The sequence below is a fragment of the Pristiophorus japonicus genome, chromosome 26 (assembly GCF_044704955.1).
Source record: "Pristiophorus japonicus isolate sPriJap1 chromosome 26, sPriJap1.hap1, whole genome shotgun sequence".
NCBI classification, from domain to species: domain Eukaryota; kingdom Metazoa; phylum Chordata; class Chondrichthyes; family Pristiophoridae; genus Pristiophorus; species Pristiophorus japonicus.
This window is the reverse complement of record NC_092002.1, coordinates 12,471,019-12,480,092: the sequence shown is the minus strand read 5'-3', so window position 1 is coordinate 12,480,092 and position 9,074 is coordinate 12,471,019. Positions and strand designations below refer to the sequence as shown.

Below are 9,074 nucleotides of genomic sequence, written 5' to 3'. Positions count from 1 at the left end.
AAAGAAAGGAAGGAAGGAAGGAAGGAATCATAGACGTTTACAGCATGGAAGGAGGCCATTTCGGCCCATCATATCCGCGCCGGCCAACAAGAGGCTATCCAGCCTAATCCCACTTTCCAGCGCTAGAGAAAGAGTGGGGGGGGGTCCGAGAGAAAGGGGGAGGGGTCCGAGAGAAAGAGGGGGGGTCCGAGAGAAAGGGGGGGGTCCGAGAGAAAGGGGGGGCTCCGATAGAAAGGGGGGGGCGTTCCGAGAGAAAGGGGGGGTCTAAGAGAAAGGGGGGGGTCCGAGAGAAATGGGGGGTCCGAGAGAAAGGGGGGGTCCGAGAGAAAGGGGGGATCCGAGAGAAAGGGGGGTCCAAGAAAAAGGGGGGTGTCCGAGAGAAAAGGAAGGGAGGAAGGGAGGGATGGAGGGAGGAAGGAATTGCATTTATATAGCGCCTTTCATGACCACTGGTCGTCCCAAAGTGCTTTACAGCTAATTAAGTACTTTTGGAATGTAGTCACTGTTGTAATGTGAGAAACGCGGCAGTTTGTGCACAGCAAGCTCCCACAAACAGCAATGTGATAATGACCCAGATAATCCGTTTTTTAGTGATGTTGATTGAGGGATAAATATTGGCCGGGACACCGGGGGTAACTCCCCTGCTCGTCTTCAAAATAGTGGCCGCTGGGTCTCTACCACCCACCTGAGAGCAGACGGGGCCTCGGTTTAACGTCTTGTCCAATAGTCCCGGCTCCAGGCTGCATTTATGGCTGATCTCTGACCAGCGTCTCACGCTGAACCGTGATCCGCATTCCTTCACCTGTCAGGTTTCCCCCAGGAGGAAGCACTTCTGTCAGACATGACCTCATGCACAGCTAACATGCACAATGATCTTATTGGAGCAGGCTCGAAGGGCCGTATGGCCGACTCCTGCTCCAAATTCCTATGTTGTTATGTGAACGCCCGGAGAATTAACCGTCGCACTGCGGGAGATATTTTTTTAAATTTTTTTTTATTAAATTTAAATTCGTAGCCAATCGTTCCAATTCTTTGTCAAATCACAAACGCCAGAGGTCACCTTGCACATGCCAAGGATCACTCTGCGCCAATGCTCTTAGCCAAAAGGCCTAGAGCCACTGCACCGTTCCTGGAAGTACTGCAATACCAGGTTCGTGCCATGGAGGTGGATGGGTCAGGTCCCCCACACACCTCCGTGGAGGTGGATGGGTCAACCCACCCCACCCACCTCCTGTTTCCAAAAATGCAAGCATATATCTTCCTGACCAGGGAGAAACCACCCGGAGGTCATGGTGGCTGGTCAGGTTAGTTATGCATGATCTTAGCCAAAAGGCCGAGAAGATGCCTGGACCACTCAAGAGGCGAGCTCCAATACCACCCGCACTGCGGGAGATATTGCTCCACTACACGCAGACCACATCAATTTGAAGGTCCTGGCTATTTCCCAATTGGCCTGACCCACATGGCAGGGGGGCGGTCTATTCAATATGGTGGGTACGGGAGGATATACAGACCCTTCCCTCCCTCTGTAACCTGTGTGCTTTCCTCAGTATATTCAAAGTACACACTACAAGGGGAATCATTAAATAAAATCTATGCAAAACATTCCCCACTCTTTCATCAGTTCCTGGCTCTCAGGCTCATTCGAGATTAGCACCACCTCCACATCCCAAAAATAGCTCATACAGCACTCTCCATTTATATTCTCAGTTTCCGATCTGGGTTAGCACAGCATCCGCGGGTTAAAGGTGACAAATTAACTCGGATTTCTTTCCGTTATAGATTTCGTGCTCATTAGCGTTCTGTACATCTGTGGTGGAGGCAGGTACAGGGAGTTAGATACAGAGTAAAGCTCCCTCTACACTGTCCCATCACACACTCCCAGGGCAGGTACAGCACGGGTTAGATACAGAGTAAAGCTCCCTCTACACTGTCCCATCAAACACTCCCAGAGCAGGTACAGCACAGGTTAGATACAGAGTAAAGCTCCCTCTACAGTGTCCCATCAAACACTCCCAGAGCAGGTACAGCACGGGTTAGATACAGAGTAAAGCTCCCTCTACACTGTCCCATCAAACACTCCCAGGGCAGGTACAGCACCGGTTAGATACAGAGTAAAGCTCCCTCTATACTGTCCCATCACACACTCCCAGGGCAGGTGCAGCACCGGTTAGATACAGAGTAAAGCTCCCCCTACACTGTCCCATCAAACACTCCCAGGGCAGGTACAGCACGGGTTCGATACAGAGTAAAGCTCCCTCGACACTGTCCCATTAAACACTCCCAGGGCAGGTACAGCACGAGTTAGATACAGAGTAAAGCTCCCTCGACACTGTCCCATCACACACTCCCAGGGCAGGTACAGCACGGGGTTAGATACAGAGTAAAGCTCCCTCTACACTGTCCCATCACACACTCCCAGGGCAGGTACAGCACGGGTTCAATACAGAGTAAAGCTCCCTCTACACTGTCCCATTACACACTCACACACCTAGGGCAGGTACAGCACAGGTTCGATACAGATTAAAGCTCCCTCTACACTGTCCCATCACACACTCCCAGGGCAGGTACAGCACGGGTTAGATACAGAGTAAAGCTCCCTCTACACTGTCCCATCACACACTCCCAGGGCAGGTACAGCACGGGGTTAGATACAGAGTAAAGCTCCCTCTACACTGTCCCATCACACACTCCCAGGGCAGGTACAGCACAGGGTTAGATACAGAGTAAAGCTCCCTCTACACTGTCCCATCAAACACTCCCAGGGCAGGTACAGCACGGGTTAGATACAGAGTAAAGCTCCCTCTACACTGTCCCATCAAACACTCCCAGGGCATACAGAGAATACGGTGAATGCAGTGAATCTGGTGAATTCGGGGAATACGGTACCTCAGGAACGAAGATTACTAACGCACTCGGAGAATGAAGAGTGCAGCTGGATTGAGAGGTGTGGAAGGGACTCTGCTCCTGGAGGGAAGGCGACACTTCTCTGAGGGTCTGGGAAGGCCAGGGGCTGGGGCCAGTTTAACAGTGTCTTTGTCACATGTCACAGAGTAGGTACGGTATCTAAAAGACCCGAACTGCCCCTCGGCATTGACATCCGCTGCCTGCTGTGTCAGCCGTGGCTCAGTGGGCAGCACACTCGCCTCTGAGTCAGAAAGTCGTGGGTTCAAGTCCCACTCCAGGGACTTGAGCACATAAATCCAGGCTGACACTCGCAGTGCAGTGCTGAGGGAGTGCTGCACTGTCGGAGGTACCGACTTTCGGTTGGAGACGTTAAACCGAGGCCCCGTCTATCCTCTCAGGTAGACGGAAAAGATCCCGTGGCACTATTTCAAAGAAGAGCAGGGGAGTTCTCCCCAGTGTCCTGGGGTCAATATTTATCCCTCAATCAACATAACAAATATAGATTATCTGGATCATTGTCACATTGCTGTTTGTGGGAGCTTGCTGTGCGCAAATTGGCTGTCGCGTTTCCCACATTACAACAGCGACTACACTCCAAAAGGACCTCATTGGCTGTAAAGCGCTTTGAGGCGTCCGGTGGTTGTGAAAGGCGCTATATAAATGCAAGCCTTTCTTTCTTTCTGGAAATGGGGGCAGAAAAAGTGATTGGCAAAACGGATGAAGGATGTGTATCCTGTGCGCTCGACGGGTGAGTATTCAGAGCCCAGCGTCTAGCTCTCATCACTGCTGCTCGTAACTCTAGTAAATTGCTGAACAGGTTAGGAGTAATGAATCCTGTCAATTGATTGGTTTACAAGTAATGCGGCCTGTGCAATGGTGAAGATGCATTGTCCCCGGCAAGGACAGCAACTAATTAAAATGCTTCATGCTGGGCGTCTGATATTTAAACAAACTGTGGATCAAAGAGACAGACTCTTTCTTCCAGCTCGAAGAGGAATTCCTGTGTAAAAATGCTGTAAGGAAATATTAAATACTGACGCCAGGGAGGCAGGAAATTCAAAAGCACACTGCAGTCAAAATGAAATGGTACGGTGCATGGTCCTCCAAAACAGATATAACAGTTGGAAAGTGTTGGTGTTCAGAGAGATTTGGGTGCCCTTGTTCACCAATCACTGAAAGTTAACATACAGGTACAGTAAGCAATTAAGAAAGCAAATGGTATGTTGGCCTTTATTACAAGAGGATTTGAGTATAAGAGTAAAGATGTCTTACTGCAATTATACAGGGCCCTGGTGAGACCACACCTGGAGTATTGTGCACAGTTTTGGTCTCGTTACCTAAGGAAGGATATACTTGCCATTGAGGGAGTGCAACGAAGGTTCACCAGACTGATTCCTGGGATGGGGGGATTGTCCTATGAGGAGAGATTGAGTAGACTAGGCCGATATTCTCTAGAGTTTAGAAGAATGAGAGGTGATCTCATTGAAACATACAACATTCTTACAGGGCTTGACAGGGTAGGTGCAGAGAGGATGTTTCCCCCGGGCTGGGGAGTCTAGAACCGGGGGTCACAGTCTCAGGATAAGGGGTCGGCCATTTAGGACTGAGATGAGGAGAAACGTCTTCACTCAGAGGGTGGTGAATCTTTGGAATTCTCTGCCTCAGAGGGCTGTGGAGGCTCAGTCTTTGAGTATATTGAAGACAGTGATTGATAGATGTTTGGATATTAAGGGAATCAAGGGATATGGGGACAGTGCAGGAAAGCGGAGTTGAGGTCAAAGATCAGCCATGATCTCATTGAATCCGGTTTTGAGTCCGGACGGAAAGTTAAACATCTATCCCTTTGACTCTAGGCCATTGCTATTGTTCACACTGACAGATTATACTCTCTGCGGACTATATGGAGCAATTGTTTTCTAATTTATGCCAGTTGTACCTGGACATCCTAACGTAACCAGGGGGCAATTCCCCCTTGCATGGTATGGCAAAGGGACGATTACAAAGTGTTTTATGCTCTGCAAGATATTAGTTTCCAGTGATTGTAAACCCATTTTGGGCAAAGTGCAACAACAGGTTGGAGATTAGCTACACCCTGCTTTCCACTGGGGCCAAAGACTTTATAACTCAGTGAGCTGGGCCACGCTTTCACCCTTAAATTTAATCCACATGTAAATAACCTTGTGCAGGGCGATTGTGCACGCATTTCATTTCAGTAACATTCACACACTGACTCTCTCAAGACCGCTTCTGGGGAAGGTGGGACCTGTACAAGTCGGACAGGTTACACCTCAACAGAGGCGGGACCAATGTTCTCGCGGGTGGTTTTGATAGTACGGTTGGGAGGGCTTTAAACTATCTTGGCAGGGGGATGGGAACCCAGGAGAGGGCTCTGAGCTAGTTAGGGTGTGTGAGAGCTCAGATGAACAGGCAAGAATGCAAAAGGCAGGAGGCAACAGAGCAGAGTAGCACTGGGGTAAGTGTAAACCACAAGGTGATAGGAAGGGACAATATGTATGAATATAAAGGGGCTGCAGGAGGGCTCAAAACTAAAAATCATGGTTTAAAAACTAGTATTAAAACACTTTACCTAAACGCACGCAGCATTCGAAACAAAGTAAATGAGTTGGCGGCACAAATCATTACAAATGGGTATGATTTGGTGGCCATTACTGAAACGCGGTTGCAGGGTGGCCAAGACTGGGAATTAAACATACAGGGGTATCTGACAATTCGGAAAGATAGACAAGAAGGGAAAGGAGGTGGGGTAGCTCTGTTAATGAAGGATGATATCAGGGCAGTTGTGAGAGACGATATTGGCTCTAATGAACAAAATGTTGAATCATTGTGGGTGGAGATTAGAGATAGTAAGGGGAAAAAGTCACTGGTGGGCGTAGTTTATAGGCCCCCAAATAATAACTTCACGGTGGGGCGGACAATAATCAGGGGAGTAATGGAGGCATATGAAAAAGGAACGGCAGTAATCATGGGGGATTTTAACCTACATATCGATTGGCCAAATCAAATCGCACGGGGTAGCCTTGAGGAGGAATTCATAGAATGCATACGGGATTGTTTCTTAGAACAGTATGTTACAGAACCTACAAGGGAGCAAGCTATCTTAGATCAGGTCCTGTGTAATGAGTCAGGAATAATAAACGATCTCCTAGTAAAAGATCCTCTCGGAATGAGTGATCACAGTATGGTTGAATTTGTAATACAGATTGAGGGTGAGGAAGTAGTGTCTCAAACGAGCTTACTATGCTTAAACAAAGGGGACTACAGTGGGATGAGGGCAGAGTTGGCTAAAGTAGACTGGGAACACAGACTAAACGGTGGCACAATTGAGGAACAGTGGAGGACTTTTAAGGAGCTCTTTCATAGTGCTCAACAAAAATATATTCCAGTGAAAAAGAAGGGCGGTAAGAGAAGGGATAACCAGCCGTGGATAAACAAGGAAATAAAGGAGGGTATCAAATTAAAAACCAATGCGTATAAGGTGGCCAAGGTTAGTGGGAAACTAGAAGATTGGGAACATTTTAAATGACAGCAAAGAATGACTAAGAAAGCAATAAAGAAAGGAAAGATAGATTACGAAAGTAAACTTGCACAAAACATAAAAACAGATAGTAAAAGCTTTTACCGATATATAAAATGGAAAAGAGTGACTAAAGTAGATGTTGGTCCCTTAGAAGATGAGAAGGGGGATTTAATAATGGGAAATGTGGAAATGGCTGAGACCTTAAACAATTATTTTGCTTCGGTCTTCACAGTGGAAGACACAAAAACCATGCCAAAAATTGCTGGTCACGGGAATGTGGGAAGGGAGGACCTTGAGACAATCACGATCACTAGGGGGGTAGTGCTGGACAGGCTAATGGGACTCAAGGTAGACAAGTTCCCTGGTCCTGATGAAATGCATCCCAGGGTATTAAAAGAGATGGCGGAAGTTATAGCAGATGCATTCGTTATAATCTACCAAAATTCTCTGGACTCTGGGGAGGTACCATCGGATTGGAAAGCAGCTAATGTAACGCCTCTGTTTAAAAAAGGGGGCAGACAAAAGACAGGTAACTATTGGCCAGTTAGTTTAACATCTGTAGTGGGGAAAATGCTTGAAGCTATCATTAAGGAAGAAATAGCGGGACATCTAGATAGGAATAGTGCAATCAAGCAGACGCAACATGGATTCATGAAAGGGAAATCATGTTTAACGAATTTACTGGAATTCTTTGAGGATATAACGAGCATGGTGGATAGAGGTGTACCGATGGATGTGGTGTATTTAGATTTCCAAAAGGCATTCGATAAGGTTACTGCAGAAGATAAAGGTACGCGGAGTCAGAGGAAATGTATTAGCATGGATCAAGAATTGGCTGGCTAACAGAAAGCAGAGAGTCGGGATAAATGGGTCCTTTTCGGATTGGAAATCGGTGGTTAGTGGTGTGCCACAGGGATCGGTGCTGGGACCACAAGTGTTTACAATATACAGAGATGACCTGGAAGAGGGGACAGAGTGTATTGTAACAAAATTTGCAGATGACACAAAGATTAGTGGGAAAGCGGGTTGTGTAGAGGACACAGAAAGGCTGCAAAGAGATTTAGATAGGTTAAGCGAATGGGCTAAGGTTTGGCAGATGGAATACAATGTCGGAAAATGTGAGGCCATCCATCTCGGAAAAAAAAACAGTAAAAGGGAATATTATTTGAATGGGGAGAAATTACAACATGCTGCGGTGCAGAGGGACCTGGGGGTCCTTGTGCATGAATCCCAAAAAGTTAGTTTGCAGGTACAGCAGGTAATCAGGAAGGTGAATGGAATGTTGGCCTTCATTGCGAGAGGGATGGAGTACAAAAGCAGGGAGGTCCTGCTGCAACTGTACAAGGTATTGGTGAGGCCGCATCTGGAGTACTGCGTGCAGTTTTGGTCACCTTACTTAAGGAAGGATATACTAGCTTTGGAGGGGGTACAGAGACCATTCACTAGGCTGATTCCGGAGATGAGGGTGTTACCTTATGATAATAGATTGAGTAGACTGGGTCTTTACTCGTTGGAGTTCAGAAGGATGAGGGATGATCTTATAGAAACATTTAAAATATTGAAAGGGATAGACAGGATAGAGGCAGAGAGGTTGTTTGCACTGGTCGGGGAGACTAGAACTAGGGGGCACAGCCTCAAAATACGGGGGAGCCAATTTAAAACCGAGTTGAGAAGGAATTTCTTCTCCCAGAGGGTTGTGAATCTGTGGAATTCTCTGCCCGAGGAAGCAGTTGAGGCGAGCTCATTGAATATATTCAAATCACAGATTGATTTTTAACCAATAAGGGAATTAAGGGTTATGGGGAGCGGGCGGGTAAGTGGAGCTGAGTCCACGGCCAGATCAGCCATGATCTTGTTGAATGGCGGAGCAGGATCGAGGGGCTAGATGGCCTACTCCAGTTCCTAATTCTTATGTTCTTATGTTCTTATTAATGTTGGGGAAGTCCAGAACCAGGGGTCACAGCCTAAGGATAAGGGGTAAGCCATTTAGGACCGAGATGAGGAGAAACTTCTTCACCCAGAGAGTGGTGAACCTGTGGGATTCTCTACCACAGAAAGTTGTTGAGGCCAATTCACTAAATATATTCAAAAAGGAGTTAGATGTAGTCCTTACTACGAGGGGGATCAAGGGTTATGGCGAGAAAGCAGGAATGGGGTACTGAAGTTGCATGTTGAGCCATGAACTCATTGAATGGCGGTGCAGGCTCGAAGGGCCGAATGGCCTACTCCTGCACCTATTTTCTATGTTTCTATGAATGGTGGGGCAGGCTCGAGGGGCCGAATGGCTGACTCCTGCTCCTAATTCTTAGGTTGTTATGTATGTTCACTTAAATTCCATGCGGCGGCAATACTGCACACAAGGAGGCCATTCGGCCCAGCTTGCCTGTGCCGGCTCTTAGGAACAGGAGTAGGCGATCCAGCCCCCCTCGAGGCTATTCCACCATTCAATGAGATCACTGCCGGTCTGTATTTAGCGTCTTTCGCGATCTCAAGATGTCCCAAGGAGCGTTACAACCAATGAAGTACTTTTGAAGTACAGTCACTGGCGAAAGAGCTACCCAATTAGTCCCACTCCCCTGCCCTTTCCCAATTTTCATGCATTTATTAAATACTTTAAAAAAAAATACTT

At 47.4% G+C, this 9,074-nt stretch overlaps 1 pseudogene; it reads right to left on the bottom strand.

Moving 5' to 3' along the window:
* Positions 1–1,113: 1,113 nt before the first annotated feature.
* On the bottom strand, positions 1,114–1,345 carry LOC139239273 (U2 spliceosomal RNA; annotated as a pseudogene).
* Positions 1,346–9,074: the final 7,729 nt, after the last annotated feature.